Genomic DNA, 18,571 nt, shown 5'->3' on the forward strand with positions numbered 1-18,571 from the left:
CCCCCGGTAACATGATTATACCAGCAAAAAACAGAGCTGTCAACAGGCAGGTGTGAACTTCAGCTCAGCAATTTGGGGTGGGTGTGTGGGCAGGTGACGGCCTGGGAGGTGTCACAGTGGGCGTAAGAGTGCAGAGCTGCCACGTAGGGGGGCGCTGAGGGCCTCGGCCGCCCCTTGGAAGGGGACTGTCACCTGAAATGCGTAGACCTTTCCACATGCCCATCATCCTAGATGCCTCCCCCAGGGCAAAAATAGAAGTGTTTGCATGATACCTGCCCGAGGCCAGGATTTCCTAGGGTGATCTCTTTTCTTGGCCCAGCTATCATTGGGATAGTTAGACAGGCTTTCAAAGGGAAGAAGACATGCTTCCTCAGGTCCCTGAATCCCTTCCCTTCGAAAGCTTGTCTAACTTTATCCCAGCAACATAGTTGATCCAATAAAAGAGATGGTCCTAAGAAAGGACCATCACATCATTTGAAGACCACCATAGCCATGACATCCTTCTTACACCACCTGTACAGTATCTTCTTACACTATCTGTATAGACAGTCTAACTGTGTGCGTGAGGTTTGGATATGCCTCCTTGCAAAGCATGTACGTCAATGCATGCCCTCATAAACGAGTGAGAGTTTCAGTGTGGATATGTGAGTGTGACATAGGAGCAGGTACCAATGTGTGGACAGGTGTGCAGTGTGCTAGTTAATGGGTCAAGATGCACTAAAAGGGAGGATGCACAGTTTTCATGCCTAGGTGCATGTGCTGCGTATGCCAGCGTGCATGTCTGTGTGTGTGAGGTATACAGGGATGCCTCTGTACATTTGGTTGCAAAGTATATGTAAATGAACATATCTTTTGGTGTGGAGGAATGTGCACATGCCTATATGGGGTAGATATGGGCATGGGATACATACATACGTGTGTAGCTGTGACCAAACGCTCAAATATCACCGAGATCCACTGTCACCATGAATTCCTGATTCAGCAAGCAAATAGGAGAACACTGTTAGCTCACACAGCTGGGCCAACAGGTGGTTTCAAAAGGCCTTTCCCAAAACCCAAGAGCACAATTATGAAATCTTCATGGGCACAAAAGACATCTTATTGAGGAGCAAGAGACGGTTGTGAAAGTATTGTGAAGGACCAGAAACCTAAGTGAACCTGTTTCTAAAGTCTGCCTAATACATGAGATTGAACTTTAAGATAGTAGAAATGATGCTTCTGCTCTTTTTAAAACTAAAATACCATCAGCAGCCTCTGTTGCACAGGAAGTAAACATTTCTGGTGAAACTTTTGTCACACCAAACTAAGCTAAAAACATGAAATGAAATAGAAACAAGAAATAAAACTGATTTCACTGACTGAAATCATGTTGCTGGCTGTCCTGGTTGAATCAGAGAAATTCTTAGCGCCGACAGCCAAAACAGATGCCAGAACTTTAAATGGCTTTAGATGGACATAACTAAGACTAGATAGTGGGATCTGTCTTTAGAGAGTATTGCCTTGCCATTCCAAAATCGTGTGTGTGTGAGAAATCATGTATAGCACTGTGCAAGTGGATGTGTGCTGTGTGTGCATCTGCATTTTCATCAAGGTGTGTGATACGTGTGCAAGTGCTACTGTGTTGTTGTCTGTCTGCACATTTCAGCATATGTAAGAATGAAAACTGTGCAAGTAGCTGTGTATGTGCACGAGGATTTATAAATGTGTCCAGCTGTACTTATTTGTATCTGTGTGAAATAACAGTAGGAGTATGCTTGTTTGTCCTCAGAAAGCATGCCATCATGGGTAAGGCATGCAGATATGTGTGACTGTACATGCATGCAACTATGTGTGTGCAGTTGAGATGCATGTACACAAATGCGTACACATCTGCTTGCTGTCCATCTGTGTTCTGTAACAGCGTGGTCTTTGTTTCCCAGGCTTTGATCTGAAAGGGAATACGCTCTGCATCTACGGTATGATTGGGTAAGTTCCACACCCTTGTGAGCACAACAGCTTCTTGTGGGTTGGCTTCAGTGGCTTCTCCTGGGGCTGAGTCAAAGTTTGCAAAACTGGATAAATTAATCTCCGGGGTTCAGGGGAACAGGCTAAAAATAGAAACTATGGGGAAAAAAACCAAACAGAGCTGTCATTTTTTCCATTCTGCAGTCTGGTCAGATGAATCGTTTTGTCAGGTTGATGAACCTGTCAGAGAGAAATCTCAGCTAACAAGGAAAAAGTATCAAAGGGTAGTATGTGGAGATCAAGAGGGATGAGAAACAGCTACTGTAGTAGACGGACCCTCAGCATGTATAATTCACTGTACCCCACTGAAGTCAATAAAGGAAGCTAGATGTCACCAGTTGTGGCTCTGGCGCTATTTCTTTAATCTCTACCCATGCACATTTTTCCCATCAGTAGCTGGAAGTGCATTGTATCCAAATTCATGTGATGGCCTGTTTTATCTACATTGTGCTCCTGGATAATTAAGGCAGAGCAGAGGAAATCCTTTCACTGTGCTATAATTAACAATCCATCTGCACAGGACCTGGCTCACAGCATTCATTGGAAAGAAATACCCATTGTTCTTTTGGCAGGTGCATCTGGACTTGGATCTGTGATCTCCTAACCCACAAAAATCTCTGACTCGTGACTGTCTCTTCACCATGCACATTAGACAGCAGTATGATGTCAGCACATTATTAACCCCATTGGCTATGGGGTTTAATTTTCAAGTTTCAGGATAGCAAGACCTTCTGAGTTCATAGAAACATAGAAATTAAGAGTTGGAAGGGAGCTCAGGTGGTCACATCTAGTCCATCCCCCTGCCCAAAGCAGGACCAGCCCCAACTAGATCATCCCAGCCAAGACTTGGTCTACAGGTCTTCAAAACCTTCAAGGATGAAGCTTCCACCACCTCTCTGGGTAACCTGTTCCAGTGCTTTACTACCCTCCTAGTGAGAAAGTTTTTTCCTAATATCAAACTTAAACTTGCCTTGCTGCAACTTGAGACCATTACTCCTTGTTTTCTCATCTGCCACCGCTGAGAACAGTCCAGCTCCGTCCTCTTTGGAACCATCCTGCAGGGAGCTAAAGGCTGCCATTAGATACCCCCACCTGCTCAGTCTTCTCTTCCCTGGACTAAATAAGCTCAGTCCCCTCAGTATCTCTTCATAAATCATGTGCCCCAGTCCCCTAACCATTTTGGTTGCACTCCGCTAGACTCTCTCCAATTTGTCCACATCCTTTCTGTAATGGTAGACCCCAAACTGGACACAGTACTCCAGATGTGGCCTCACCACTGCTGAATATTCCCAGTGAGCAAAACACTGATATTCTCTTCCACACTGAGCTACAAGGCAGAAGTAGATGCTGCATATCACCAAATTTTGTGACTGGTGGAGGCAGCCTGCCATAGATTTCCTATCCAGATCAGATCTCAGAGCCTGCGCCCCTTCAATAAACACCCATTTCATTGCGTTCACGCACCCCTCTCTGATTGCTGGTGGAATTAAAAGAACTAAAATGAGTAGCCTGACATCCCCGGACACCCTTACATTCAGCCAATCAGGTGATGAGGGGTGCTTGAGCATTCCCACCCCCCTGCTCTCCTTGCCCCTGGGCCCTGTCCCTGTCCCTCTCCCTCTGGGATTTTAAAAAGGGTTTTGTGTCTTGTGCGAGGCCAAATACCCTGAGCTGCACCTGACATGGCCCAAAGAGTGTGAGGGAACCTTTTATTAGACACAGGAACCCTTAAAAACAAAGCCCAAATCAGCAGGAAGAAAGTCCATAGGATTCTTCAGAGATAACTGTGCTGTTTTCTATCCCAGGCGGCAGCAGCTAGGCTGGATCAGGTGACTGGCATGCAGAGGAAGGCAATCCATTGTTTTCCCAAGCTAAGGTGTGGCTGAGCAGACTTCCAGTTCTGGAAACCAACACTGCACTCCAGCAGCACACAGATTCACAGAAGTGTAGGGTCCAGCACAGAGTGCAGCTCAGCCTAGGGTCCTGTGTTGAGACCTGGACAGTTTGGGATCAGTGTGCCGGGGAGCAGCCCTTTGGGGAGCTGGATGTCGCTGTGCACATCACTAGTGTGCTGGAGTGCAGCCTGGGGAGCAGGCAGGGCAGAGCAGCCCACTGGGGATCAATCTCCAGATGCTGTTGGGTGGCATGACTCTTTACTCAGAGAGCTGGAAGACTTCAGAGTTGCAAGTATGCGATGATCGGTTCCTTAGCAGACTTCTGCAGTAGCCCAGATGGGAAGACCAAGAGGAAATTAGATGAATAGCAATAAAATTGTGGTTTGTGTTTATGACTATTTTTATGTTCCCTCTGATACAGTAGGCGACAGCCCTGGAGAAAAGTTTTAAAGAAAGCAGCAAGGCTTTTGACAGTCTGAATGGAGTGAGCCAGCTCAGCTTCAGTCAGCTGAATTACAAAGGGGCCTTCCTTTGAATTTAATGATTTGAACATCAGACTGGAAATCAGGGTCCAGTCTCACTTCACTCTCTGTGACCCATGGGTGAAGTGCCCCAACCGCCCAACGGTCATTAAGGTAGGCCGTCAGCTGTTTATATAGTTTATTTGCTCTCCAGGATGACTTGCTGGAAATTGTCTGCTGCTTGGGGCTCACAGGCATTTAGTCTTGTGATTCTCACTCTTCTGCCATGTCTTGATGGAAAAACAGATACATTAAGAAAGAACACAGAGCTTGGGAGATGATCTTCCAAATATGCCTCGGAGAATTGACTGGAATTTCTTCACAGGGCTCCTGCTTCAAACCCTTCACCCCGTCCTGACCACACCTGAGACATCCCAGACTTTGGTGTTGCTCCAGGTGTTCTTCCACTCTTTCTTCTTCGGATGGGTCTCATGGCTATGAGCATCCCTCCCTCCATCCCTTTCTTGTCCTCTCTCGAGCATCCCTAGGGCGGTGGCATTCCTCTGCTCTCCCTCAGATGGGAACTGTTCTATTCACAGCCCCCGCGAGAATTAAACAGCAGTCCGTGGCCCATCAGCCAGGGAGAGCTGGCCCTTAGATGCTCAGGGTCACAGCCTCTGAGACTCTCTAGCACTTTAGGCAGACACCTACAGTTCTCCTGTTGTCCTGTTTCCCTTTCCAAGGAATTCCCTCTGGGTAATGAGGGTGGAGGAGCTGCTCTGCCTCCCTGCAGCTCCTCACTCTGGCTTCCCCCATCTTCTCTCCCACAGGTAACGCCCTTCCCTAGATCGACACTCACCTGGACCATGGCTCACCTGCTCTTCCCAGATGTTGCTTCTCCTCCTCAGTCTTTGGTAAGTACCGGTCTCTGGAGTTGCTCCACTAGCCGTTCCGATTGCATTCCTTGCCGTGCCCCATCTCCTACGGTTGGCCCCTGCCCCAGGGGCAATCTGTCTCTTCTCCCTGTGTCCCTTTTATTTTCCTGCTCCTTCCCCAGAAGCCAATCTGCCCTGGCCCAGCTCCCACATTCAGCCCTGCTGGAGTCCAGGCAGAACTTTACTGGGAACGCCCAGGTTCCTGGTGCTCAGCCCTGTCCTGTTCTTCCCACCATGGTCCAGCCGCTGATAAGCTTTTTCCTTTGTTCCCGCTGGCATATCCCCTTTTCCCCCATAACAGACACCGTATCAGGTGCCCTGTTACAATGAGCATAATGCTTAGAGTCAGGCTTAGGTGTTGAGTACGTCCGGGTGCCACTGCCATAGTCTCTTTTCACAGACATCCTCTGACGTGCCCTTGAAAGGTTCTCAGCCAGAACCTCAGCTGCTGTAATTCAGGGTCACACCACTGGCTCCGGCTGAGCTACACCAGTTGATTTATACTAGCTGTGGATCTGGCCCACGAACTCCAATGGAGCTATGCCAATTTGAACCTATAGAAGATTTGGCCCACTAGCCCTAATTAAGCAAGATACACCCATTGAGAACTTGGTCCCTTGACTCCAATGGAGCTACACCATTTTACTCCAGCATGGGATCTGGCCCCCAAGCTCCACGAGAGTCCAGGATGGTGAACTGGTCCAACAAAATATTCTTTTCTTGCCCACCTAAGTCCACTGTGGCTGAAGCAGCTCCTTGGTTGCATGAGCAGCAACTTCCCCACTGAAGAAACAGTAGCAGAACAGCCTGTCCCAGCTGCTAAACTTGGTGTTGGCCCCGATGGAAATAGAAGCAATCCAGCAGGATCGCAGCACTTCTGGGACACATTTCTGCCACTTCACATCCAGGCCAAGTCTCTCCAGGGCTTGGGGCTGGATCCCACCAGGGCATTGCCTCATCTGCTCTTGGCTCAAGCTCTGGCGCATGCCCACACTGGCTGTGTTTACTCTGACATTCCTGGGTTTCCTCAATTGCCTTTCCTTCAGTGTCTAGACGTTATCAGGGAAGGAGCATGGAGACCTCTGCCAGCCCTGAAGCTCCCTGTCCCACCATTGTTGAAGGGCATGAGGTTTGTTTTGTCTGCCTTGTTTCTATCTGTCAGCATTGAGGTTGGAGCTGATGGCTTTGCATGCAGAGTTTTGGGAGTCCCTCTTGAATCTTTTTTCTTTCTACATCTGTCTCACAGAATTTAGCATTGGCTGACCATGCAATTTGACACTGTTGCCGAGCCTTCAGCTGCTGTCAGATGCAAGTCCCAGCAAAGATCTCCATCCATCAGTCCCGCTAGGGAGACATCATGAATCTGTGAGCAGTACAGGGCTCTCTCTGAGTCTATGTGCAAGAGATATGGACCAAACCTATGCTGAACTCACAACTCTAGCAGACTTGGGCTCAACCTTATAGTACTTCCAGTTTTCAGATGAGTCCCTTTCTAGCTTCTCCGACCTGCCTCTTCCTTGACATCATTTGGCCAGAGAAGACTACAGAGGTTAGACTTTCCCCACCATGGAACCAAAGGTCCCTTTGCACACGCAGAAGTATATTTGTTCTGGAGAGGACCAAATGAGTTTGAAGCACAAGTGAAAAATCCATTCTTCAGTGTTTGCAGCCATGCTTTTCTCTCCTGCATTTGCCACCCCCTACAGCACTCCCTAAGAGGCAGCCATGCAGCCCAATATCAATGATCTCTCTACAATGACCAGTCATTGCATACTACCACACTTTGATGTGTCCAACATCTAACAGCATTCGGTATCTTGATCCTAGCAGCATGCTCTTATGGCCTTTAAAGAGGGATCACTAGCAAGTTTAGTGCCCTGGGAGAGGCATGCAGAAGTGGTGCAGTCTTTATGCACCACAAACACAAAGACTCTGGCTATTGCTTCTCCAATGCAGATTCCCCACACCTGGGCTACTGGTCCTATGGCATGGGCTCCACAATGGTCACTATTCTGGCAGCTCTCTAAATTGGCATCCAGCAATGATTTCTTGCTCACCAAACCTCAGTTACACTATTGAGCCTTTAGAGCCTATGCAGAGTTCTGAATGAAATGAGAATGTGTCTTTCTGAAAGCCTTGCCCACAATGATACCAGCATAGAAAATGACCCAGCAGTAAGTTTGCAAACTCACAGACATGTCATTCAGAAGCATGATTGCAGCCCCTCCTCACAAGCACTGGTGACGTTTAAATGTAGGGTATGTATCCATGGCCCAGCGCATGGTTGTGTAGAGTTACCTGAGCAAGTTCAGATACTGGAAGCAGTATAGCTAGGTTAGTGCAGGTTAACTAGCCCTGCCAAGAAGAAAGTTATATTAGCCTGGGCAGTGGTAATGTGATTATAATGCTTCTGGTACCCAAGTTAGCTCACGCATTGTTTGTGTAGCTTTATCCTTGGTGTCCAGGCACCTAACAGAAGGCTCATCAGAAGGATGATTCAATACTCACTGAAGTATTTGTCATTATTTGCATTACAGACGTTTCTAGGGGCCCCAGCTGAGATAAGGGCTCCACTGCACCCAGTTCCTGCCACAGTCTCAGTAGAATATAGTGAAGTGGATATAAAGGAGAAGTGACTTCCCCAAAGTCAATGACAGCGCCAGGAAACAAACCCAGCTTGCCTGCCCAATAAACCAGCATCCAACTCACTGGATCACACAACTTCTGCCACAGCCCACTCACGTCAGTGAGCTCCAGACCAAATTCAGAGCAGCCTGATTTTCAGGAGGTGCCAAACACCCTTGACTCCTGGTGACTTGGACAGAGACATGCCCTTAAGCTACGCTGATGTGAGAGCCGAAATTTGTCCCATTCCAAACTCAGTTGCACATTTTTCTCCCCGGAGATGTTAGCATGGCGTTGGCCTTTGGGGCAAAATTTCACACAGCTCTGAAATAACCAGGCAGGGTACAGTCTTGGTATAAGACCTCAAGCAGCGGAGCTGGGGGAAAACAACTGTAATCAGACACAGGTAGGAGAGGTGCTGCCAGTTCCTTTCCAAGATGCATCTAGCACTGGGTGCCATCAGGCTGGCTAGTCTTTTACTAGGAACAATTGCGTTCTCCTCCCTCCCACCATGCAAAGAAAAATGCACATCTTAGAAAACCCAGCCCAGCAAATATATTTTTGGAAGGAATTATTTTTGGAAAGAAAGTGCCTAAGATCTGACTCTACTTCCTTCCCAGATTATTAAGTTCAGAGTGGGAGAAATATCCATTGTTTTTAACTGGACAGCTCAGGTTTATCTCTCAGATTTCTCAGTCCTCAGATTCTTGTTCTGAGCCAGGACAGAGAGACCCAAGATGCTCCTGAAAACAATAAGAGAGCTATCAGGCTCCAAGATGGAAGAGATACCTCCTGATTGGAGAGGTTTGTATGTCCAGCTCTTCTAAGCTGGAAGAGAGCAAAACTCATGGGAAAACTAAATGTTTGAGGAGAGGGGGTGGTGCAGAGAGGAGCTTGTCACGAACCCTGCCCTTCCCAGAAAAGAGGAAGTGAATCTGCCTAGCACTGGAAGAAAGGCCTCTGGAAGCAAGGTGGTGGAGGTGTCCCCTGCAGCCCACTGAATGACCGGATGGAAATCCCCTCTGAGACACAACTAGCCCAATCCGGGTGGAGCAAAGGGCATGAAGTCATGTGTTAATACTGTAGATATCCAGATGTTGTATGTCACTACTGATAGATCCTAGACCTCATACTGAAAAGTCACGTGGAGCATGCTAGAATTCAGTGTTTCTCAACCCATGGGTCATGACCCAAAAGTGTATCACAAGTATATATGAAAGGGTCATGAACAAACTTTAGAAATGGATTCTCCTTTAAAGGAGACAAACATGGGAAACTGGCTTTTCCCTTGCAGGCTTGTAGAGTTCCAGCCTACAAGGAGCTGCTTGAACCCTCCCCACCCCCTTGCTCCACGCACAGCAGGGCTGGAGCCTGGGGCAGCGGGTCAGGAGTGAGGGGCACTGGGTCAGGACTGGCCAGCGATGTTTACAGATAGGTCCTAGTACAAAATAGGTTGAGAACCACTGAGCTAGATTATCTAGAAATGACTGACTCAGATTAGTCCTCCTTTCACTGATCAGTGAAGCTTCCTTTGCTACAAAGACTCTTCTGAGAAAATCTTTCTGCTCTCCCTTTGACCGGTTACCCCAAGATAACTGTTCCTCATAATTCCTGTTAATTGGGATTACAGATAAGTATATGACCAGCAATATATAATTTATACAGCACAGTTATTTATTTTTCCTCTATCCATGAACTGGTAGCAGTTTCCTCAAATTTGCTCATAGTGAAAAGGCATCTGATAGACATCACTTTCTATCTTTATTCCACGGACAGATTTTTAATAGCCAAGCTCTGTTGTGACTCATCAGATAGGTCACACGGTTTTATTTCTTTGCCCTGAATGGGCAAAAGGTTCTTGCATGGATACCCATGATGCTGGTGCATTCAAATCAGCAGTGCACAAAGATTCAGACCAGCAAATAGCGGCAACATGAAAAGGAGCTCAGCCAGCACAGAACTATTTACAAGGGTGAGCGAACAGCTTGAATAGTTTGTCTTATTGCCCTGCCTGTCACTGGGATCCAGAATGAAATGGCAATAGTCCAGCTTCCTTGGTTTTCTTGATCTCAACCCACTAGGGCCACTCTGGGATGAGCTGGTTAATGCAAGCAGGACTCAGGGCTTCATGAACTTTATTTCTGGCATCAGTCCCTGCTACCCAGCGTGCAGGTTGGAGCAAGCAGAGTGCTTTTTCTGGGGAGTGCAATCCAACACAAACAGTAAACCCAAGGCCACTTTTGAGACAAAAGAAACCCAGGATATGGCAGCCCATTGCTGCGCATAGCACACACACAGGTTAGGCACTCTGGAAGCACCAAGCGTGGCCTGCTGCATGCCTGATCATCCTATGTGGTCATTTAAAACTCCAGCAGTACCTCTCCCCTTGCTCATGCATTGGAAGTACCAGCTCTGAGGATCAATACAGGGGGGCCTGCTTGGCAGCAGATCTGAGCCAAATCCAAGGTGAGAGGGCAGGCATGTTCACCTACGGGTTTCTGTTTCTGTCCTGTTCAGTGGGGACATTTGGAAACAGATCTGAGCAGTAATTTGGTTCAGGGCCAAGGTTTTCTATAGTGACTCATGCTTCGAAGAGTCCAGCCTGAAGTGCTTTCAAAGAACCCATCTTTCATAGAATAGCCACTCAGTCCCTCGTGAACATCAGGCCCCTTTTAGATGAGGCAAGGTGCCCCTCACCCCCACCCCAAAACAAAGCATACACCATCACTAGCTGGTTTTGAAAAACCAGGCTCAGATATCTACCTTACTCCTTCAGGACAGTTAAATCCAGCCAGAAGGCAGGGAAGACTTGCACCTTGTAGACCAGGGGTGGCCAAAATGTGGTCCACGGGTCAGATACAGCCTGCCAGGCCATTTAGATCTGGCCCATGGGGCCCCTAAAAAAATTTAGAAAATTAATATTTATCTGCCCTGGGCTGCCTATCATGCTGCCCTCGATGGCTTGCCAAAACTCAGTAAGTGGCCCTCCACCCGAAATAATTGCCCGCCCCTGTTACAGAGTAACCATCCCAGAAATGTATTGCACAAGCTTTTGTGAACTCAAGCTCACGAGACCAGGCGTTAGTGAATCTGCCTGCAATGACAGCTTGGCCTGAGGGCAAGAGAACCACAGGTCTGTCTTGTGTCCAAGACACTCCCCACGACAGTCAGTTGTGTGCATCCCCTGTCATGGCAGACAAGGGTCTTTGGCTAAATCTGGTATCTTTTATTAGACCAACTCAAATAGTTGGAATTTTTTTCCAGCTATTTGAATTGGTCTAATAAAAGATACCAGATTTACCCAAAGATCCTTGTTTGCCTATGTCCTTAGACCAATGTGGCTACAACCTATCCCCCTATCATGGGGGTTCCTTGTGCTAATCAAATGGGGAAAACTGCCTCCTAAAACAGATGAATCCAGCATGTGGGGGGGAGGTGGATTTCCCAGGGATCGCCTGCTGCTGTTCCTTCCCCAGCTCCCAGTGGATGTCACGGGGTTATGCATCCTTCCTTGCCAACCAAAATCCATTCCTATCCAAAATCCTTTCGTACTGACCAGCAATGAGAACACTGCCATTGTGCTGGGCTGCTAGGGAGGAATCAGCAATGACGGGGGTGGGGAATAAGGGAATAAGCCAAGTCCTAGTATAAGGTCTATAGGGAGCTCACACTCATAGAGGCTGCAAAGAGGCGGACTGCAGAGCCTTGACTGCTGAGTCACGCTCAGCCCCAAGCCGGCCGGCCACGCTGGCTGGCTGTTCAGAGGGGGAGAAGAATGGGCCCTCCCACCAGCAAGCAGCTCTGTCAAGGCTGAAGAATGCATGGGGTTAGCCAGCTCCTTGCTGAGCTTCCTGCCAGGGTGTTGGCTGTAGGGCTGCTGCTTTCATGAAGATAATAACCAGCTGCCCCCCCAAGCAACAACCCCCTCAGTGACAGCAGATTTAGGCCCCTATGGCCCCGCTCAGAGACCCAGTCTCTCATTTACAGAAATCGCAGGCCTTGCAGCCTCAGTATGGGAATTAGCCTGCAGGATAGGAAGTCACAGGACCAGTCGTCACTTCCAGTCTTTTGGACAACAACCTCCCACCTAAGTGTGATAAACAGAGGGCACGTCTACATGTTCATTAATGTGCTTTTCCTAGATTTCATAGACTTTGTAGACATTGGGGGCTGGAAGGGACCTCACAAGATCACTGAGTCCAACCCCTTTGCCATAGGCAGGAAGTCTGCTGGGGTCGAATGATCCCAGCAAGATACTGTGCATACTTTGCTACTGTGCATTAAGTTTAGCACCTGTAATGTGAGGTACTTAATAAATGTGCATTAGGCTGCCCTAATGCACAGTAGTGAAAGCACATGCTTTTTTAGTGATGCTTAATGCGCAGTAACCTATTTTTACTCTGCATTAATATAATAGCAGAGTTTTTTACATGACATTTTAATGTGCAGTAAAATAGGCTACTGCGCATTAAGATGCATGTGTAAACATGCCCAGAGTGGTCAAAATTAGAGGCAGGGCACTGGGGTCACAATGTCAGGGTGTACTGATCCCTAAGTGCTTATCCCTAGGACACCCAGTGTCTGTCTGCCCAAGGCAGGGTGTCACCGCTGGCTGTAGCAGGCTACAGAGGTCCTCTCAGGTTGGAGAGGTGCGCTCTAGAGCAGGGATGGCCAAAACTTTTGACATACCTCTTAGAGTTAGTGCCCTGGGGCACCATCGTGGAGGTAAGGGGCTCCAGCCTCTGGCCCAGCCTTGTGGGTAGAGCAGGGGTGGGCAATTATTATGTGCGGAGGCCACTTACTGAGTTTGGCAAGCCATCAAGGGCTGCACAACAGGCAGCCAGGGGCAGATAAATATTAGTTTTCTAAATTTTTTAGGCGCCCCGTGGGCCAGATAGAGTGGCCCGGCGGGCCACATCCGGCCCCCAGGCCACATTTTGCCCACCCCTGGGGTAGAGGGATCTTCCATAGCTCACCTGAAGAGTCTTGGCTCAGTTTCACCAGTGAAAGTCCACATACACAGAACAATTGCTGGAGTGAGGTTGTGAGAGGTTCTCCTTTATAGGCAGACTCCAGAGAGTGCCCAGGCTTGAAAGGGTCTGGAAATGGGGCAGCACAGAGGCCCACCGGCACATATGCATGGCAGAGAAGCATGCCTCTGCTTTAAAGAGCGACACCTTCCATCCGTCAGTGCAATGCTTTCCATCAGCATCACAGCCACTCCGCCTGGAAAACTAATCAGGTCCAATCCAGCCTAGAGCTGAGTTTGGGGAGGCAGTTGACAAGTCCACCCAGGTGTGGGAAAGCGGGGTTTGTGTGGGGCTAGGGAAGGTGATGGGCCAGGGGAGGGTAAGAGTAGAAGAACACGCCTCAGCGTATGTAGTGACAGGCAGGAGTTCAAAGGCCACTGCTTGGGTTCAAATGAGAAAAGGAGAAGTATGACCATGAGTCAGGGGGAGCCTACACAGGCATCGGAAGTCTGGGCAAGCCACTGGCTGCTCTCCAGGAAAGTGTGACTTGAGCCAAAAGGGGCTTTGTCTTCTAAGGAATTTGCAGAGCCCTTGCAGCGCAGAGGGCACTGGGTGTCCACTGCTGGGAGAACCCTTGGCAGGATGGTGACCTGATGGAGCAGCAAGGAAGGGAGAAGACTGCAATGGGCAGACTCTGCAATAAGTGACTGCAGCTGCTGACACCACTAATGTGTGGACGGGAGAAGGATAAGGGGGTGAACGTCACTGCACAGCAAGTAACCCAACAGTGCCTCGCAGATGTAAAGCACTGAGTTGGGTCTTTGGGCTTAGGTCCAAGCTTCAGGAGCAAAGAATCATAGAAAACTAAGGCTGGAAGAGACTTCAGGAAATCAGCTAGTCCAACACCCTGCTCAAGGCAGGATCATCCCTGACTAAATCCTCGCAGTGCCATGTCTGTCCAACCTGTTCTTCAAAACTTCAGAGATTTTACAACCACTCAGGGTATCCTGTTCCAGTGCTTATCCAGGCTTATAGTGAGAAAGTTCTTCCTCATCTCCAACCTAAATTGCCCTTGCTGCAATTTAAGGCCAATGTTTTTTGTCCTGTCCCCTGCAGCCACAGAGAATAGTCTATCCCCATCTCCTTTAGAACCACCCTTCAAGGATTTAAAGACGTGATCAAACCTCACCCTGGTCTCCTCTTCTCCAAGGCTAACTTCTTCAAGCCCTGTTCATTCAGGTTTCTCTCATAAGTCATGTTTCTTAGACCTCATTTTTGTTGCTCTGTGCTGGAATCCTTCTAATTTGTCTGCACTCTACGTCTTTCTTAAAACGCAGCGTCCAAAACAGATGTGGCCTCACCAGCGTAGAATAAAGCAAAAAAATCACTTTCCTCAACTTGCAAGTGATGCTCCCACTAATACAGCCCAGGTTGCTGGGGGTCTTAGGAGGGGTTGTTTTTTGTTTTTGTAGCAGGCTCACCTTTCAGAGCTTGGGTTGAGTCCCAGGCTTGAGATCCTGCTGTTTTGATTGGTGGAGCCCATCCACCAATCAGGAGGCAGCAAGAAAAATAAAGTCACGCCCCTGTCTTGAAGAGCTCTCCCGGACCTGATTGAAGACTGCCAACTGTCAGGTCCCGAAGACTTCAGGGGCGGAGCCCGGAGTGTATAAAAGGAGTTGCGTGCCCAGCACGAGGGGCAGATGCGTGAAGGACTCAAGAAGAGCGGAGCCAAGGAAAGCTGGGAGCTCTCCCCCAGCGGGCAATAGGCCCAAGGCTCCTGAAGCTGCCACTGGAGAAGCAGCCTTGGGAGCAGTGCGAGACCGCTCAGGCTGTTGATGGCACACGGGGATGGTGCACGGATACCTGGCCAGGGGAGTGGTGTGAGACTGCTTGGGCCTATCACGGTGCACGGTTCAGTACATGGAGCCTAGGCTTTGGAGTTGCAAGCGGCGGCTCGAGCCTGCAACCGCGGTAGGGCCAGTGGGCCGCATGGGGCAGAGGCCTTGGGGCTGCAGTGAGGCAGCTCAGGCCCCATCTCCCAGCAAGTGGCCAAGTCCCACGGTGCGCAGGGTGGTGCACGGGCCTGCGCCTTGGGAGCCAGGGAGCAGCAGAGGCTGCTTGGGTTAGCCACCCAGCGTGAGGATGGACAACTGGAGCCTGAAGGGCCCAGCCTGTGCTAAAAGAGCCCATAGTGCCAAAGCCAGGGCACAGGGAAATAGTAGTGCTGCAGCGCGAGGCCCAGTACTCAGAAGCCAGCAGCAATGGTGCATCAGCTGAGAGGAGCTGAGCCCTCGGTGCCCAGAGTGGGATACAGGGTGGGGAGGAACCCAGCGGTGCAGGAGGGGCCTGGAGAGGCGCTCCACCAGAGGAGACCCCATTGAGCTGCACCCTGACCACCACCACTTGAGGGAGTGTGAGTCATTGGACCCTTGGGTCCCACAAGGGAAAGACATTTGGGGCAGGCAAACCCAGAAAAGGGGCTGGGCAATCAGCCCCCACCTCCTGGTCAAGGCCCTAAGGGGAGGAGCCCTTTGCACTTCCTGGACACCCCGCCAAGGGACCCCATTGGATGGAGGACTATCTCTTGCCATGGGTCAGGGACTATATTAAGGAATAGATGTTATTAAGATTGTTCATGTTTGTGCCTTATATTTTATAACTGAAATGTTGTATTGTGATGTTGTAAATAGTGTTATTTAGGGTTTCACGTTGGTTATTGGTTAATGTTTACTGTGTAAATATATGTATATGATATTTAGTTTTATGTTTATGTATATTATAACTTAATAAATTGTATGTAGTTAAGAACTTTGGGCCTGGGCTAACTCTACAGAGGAAAGAGGGTTCTGTTCAAAATTCTGGTGTCCCTCTCACAGCACCCCCTCCCGCCTATCCATCCCATCCAATAGAGAATAGGGCACACCCTTGGGTGTACTCGGGTTACATTTTGTTTTGGATTTTTTTCAAAAGTGCCTTTGGCTCATATTTAGTTTATGACCTACTGTAACCCCCAGGTTCTTTTCTACAGGACTGCTGCCTAGCCAATCACTCCCCAGGTTGTACTTGTGCATGCAGTTGTTCTAAGTAGAGGATGTTGCGCTTGTCCTTACTGAATTTCACTTGCTTTGATTCCAAATTATTTTTCCAGTTCATCAAAGTTATCCTGAATCCTAGCCTTACCCTCGAGAGTGTCTGTAACTCCGCCCAGCTGGGTGTCATCTTCAAATCTGCTGAGTGCACACTACGTCCCATCTTCCAAATGAGGCCTTGCTCCCATCTCCCATATCAGTGGACTCTGGTGAACCTGAGGTACCATAAACAGTATCTCCCAGAGTCAAGGTCCAGATAGTTCAACCTAGGGATCGCAGACAGCTCACCCAGCAGCAGTCTACATGGCACTCCACCCCCCACTTTTGACTCCTTCCCGTAGTACCGCAGCAGATACATGAAGAGTACACTTGGATACCAGTAGAGGAGGCTGTTACTGGCTTAAAGTCGTTTTAGGGTTTGGCTGCTTGCTAGCAAGGAAGAGGAAAGGCTGCTTTATTCACCCTCCTTCTGCTGCTACGAAGTCTAGGGATCTCCTGGCACTGGCCATCTAACTATTTATTAGCCCAAGGAGATACACAGGGAGCACTCTGTGGGGCCATGTGTATGCATCACACATCCTTGCAGACATGGGTGGATCTAGGATTTTGAAAAGGGGGGGTGCAGATCGGGCGGTGCCTCATCACATATAACCCAGTACATATTTTTCTCCAGTTAAAGAGAAACCAGAAGCTTTACTAATACACTAAGGGGCTAGCACGATATTATTCAGTTTGAGATAAAGCAAGAACAAATATAACTATTGGAGCATGCACTAATTATCATTCACTAATCTGCTAGTTTTAGATATAAATTTTTTAAAAATCACAACAAAATAGACAAAAAATAGTCAAAATAATCAAAATATGGTGTCATCATTAATCCTGTAGTCATAGTTAAATGTACATCTCTTGTTCAGATCCATAAAACGAAATCTAGTCTTCTTGACTGTCTTGCTCGTGCCTCCAATACTTCACGGCCAGTCATTTCTACACCTGAGTTAGTATCAACACACCCAAGTGAAGATTTTTAGTTAGAGCTAAAAGCAGCCTGCAGGACTGTGAAACAGAGACATTACCAGGAAAGGCTAACTGGGCAGATCTACAGACGTTTGCTGTGGACTTGTCTAATTAGCTCTGCAGTTAAAGTCTTGGCAGAGAAACTAATAAACTCCACATCAAGTTAGAAGTACTATCCTGCTGCAGAGTTTTTTTGTGTGCAGAAATGCACATCTAGACACTGACCCAGCTGGCTGAGACACGCAGGTGCTTCAGTGCAGGGGCTGCCTGCTGGCTAGTCCCACATTGTGAAGCACCCTCCTGCCCCAGCCAGCCCCTCTGAAGCATGTTGAGCCAAGTCAGAGCAGCCCCGGGCTGGCAGGCTGACTCAGCATGCCCCTGGCCAGCCGGGGCCTCTTCAACCTGGCTTAACATGCTACAGTCCCAGACATGCATGTAAATGCAGTGCCTGAGAGCAATAAACTCCAGTGCGATATGCACCACATTTTATTGCTGCATATTAATATGCATGTGTAGATGCACCCACAGACAGCAAAATTGCAGAAGAAAGGAGAGTTTGAATAGTTAAGCATCAAGAGCAGTAAGAAAAAAGGAGGGTCATTGAGTGGAAAGACATTAGTGGGAATCTGGGAGATACCAGTGAGACATGAAATCAATTGACTTCCTCAGCACCGCCTGAATAGAAATGCTGCTGCCCCTCCCAGACATCTGGTTTTAAAGTTTGTGTGGAGCAGGAATCAAAGGGGGGTGCAACTGCACCATTGCAGCCCCCCTGGATCTGCCCCTGATGGCAGAGCCTACTGGAGTCCCCAATTCCCACCTGCCCTCTCATCAGCACTTTCCCCCTGCTAATTACTGCACATTTCTCCTCCAATTCAAGGGCTCTGTTTTTTACTATTGGCATTTTCACCTCTTCAACCAGACTCCGAGTCAGCCACCAGCTAGGACCTGGAGGAGCTGAGCTGGGCTTGTGTGCAGAGGCCAAGTGCAGCCTCATGCAGCCTGAAGGGGATGAGGCCATGCTTAGCCAGCTCAGACACAAACAAAGAGGAGCTGTTTCTCCTCCTCCTGCCTGGACTGGTTGTTTATTTGCAAACTAGGCTGCTTGTACCAGCCACCTGCATCCCACCAGCAGCCTGGCTTCTGCTTGCAGTGCTGGAAATACAGCAGCAGCTGTGAGGTTGGGTAGCCATTCCCTTCCTACCCCTCATCTCTCCTCTAAACTGGGCTGGAAACAGAGCCTGGGGGGATCCTTTGCTCCCAGGGGCTCTCGTGGGATGCCACCCAGGAGGTTCTGAGAAAAGCCCAAGTCACAGCATTTGGAGGATCCCCCAATATGGTTCAGGGAACTTGGGTAACATGCCCAAATAGAACAAGTCAATAAGTCACGTGCTCTGGATTATACAGCCAGAAGGGGCTACTGTGACTTCCTGCTCCAAGGATAAGCCTTGCCCCATGTGCCTTGCACTGAACCCAGCAACTTCTGCTTGAGTTAGAGAAGCTCTCTTAGAAACAGTGATGAACATTTTGATGTTGTGTTGGCAGCACACTGCCATCACATTGCCCACAAAAGAG

The 18,571-nt window shown here is 48.7% G+C and overlaps 1 long non-coding RNA gene across 1 annotated transcript; it reads right to left on the minus strand.

Annotated features, from left to right (window-relative positions):
- Positions 1-3,826: 3,826 nt before the first annotated feature.
- LOC109317539 lies at positions 3,827-17,734 on the minus strand. Its single transcript, XR_002103066.1, has 3 exons — positions 17,634-17,734; positions 10,684-10,687; positions 3,827-3,837 (listed from the first exon to the last, which is right to left on the minus strand). It is a non-coding gene; the product is annotated as an uncharacterized LOC109317539 (long non-coding RNA).
- Positions 17,735-18,571: the final 837 nt, after the last annotated feature.

This window comes from Crocodylus porosus, unplaced genomic scaffold (genome assembly GCF_001723895.1).
Source record: "Crocodylus porosus isolate Cpor-Errol unplaced genomic scaffold, CroPor_comp1, whole genome shotgun sequence".
Taxonomy (NCBI): Eukaryota; Metazoa; Chordata; order Crocodylia; family Crocodylidae; genus Crocodylus; species Crocodylus porosus.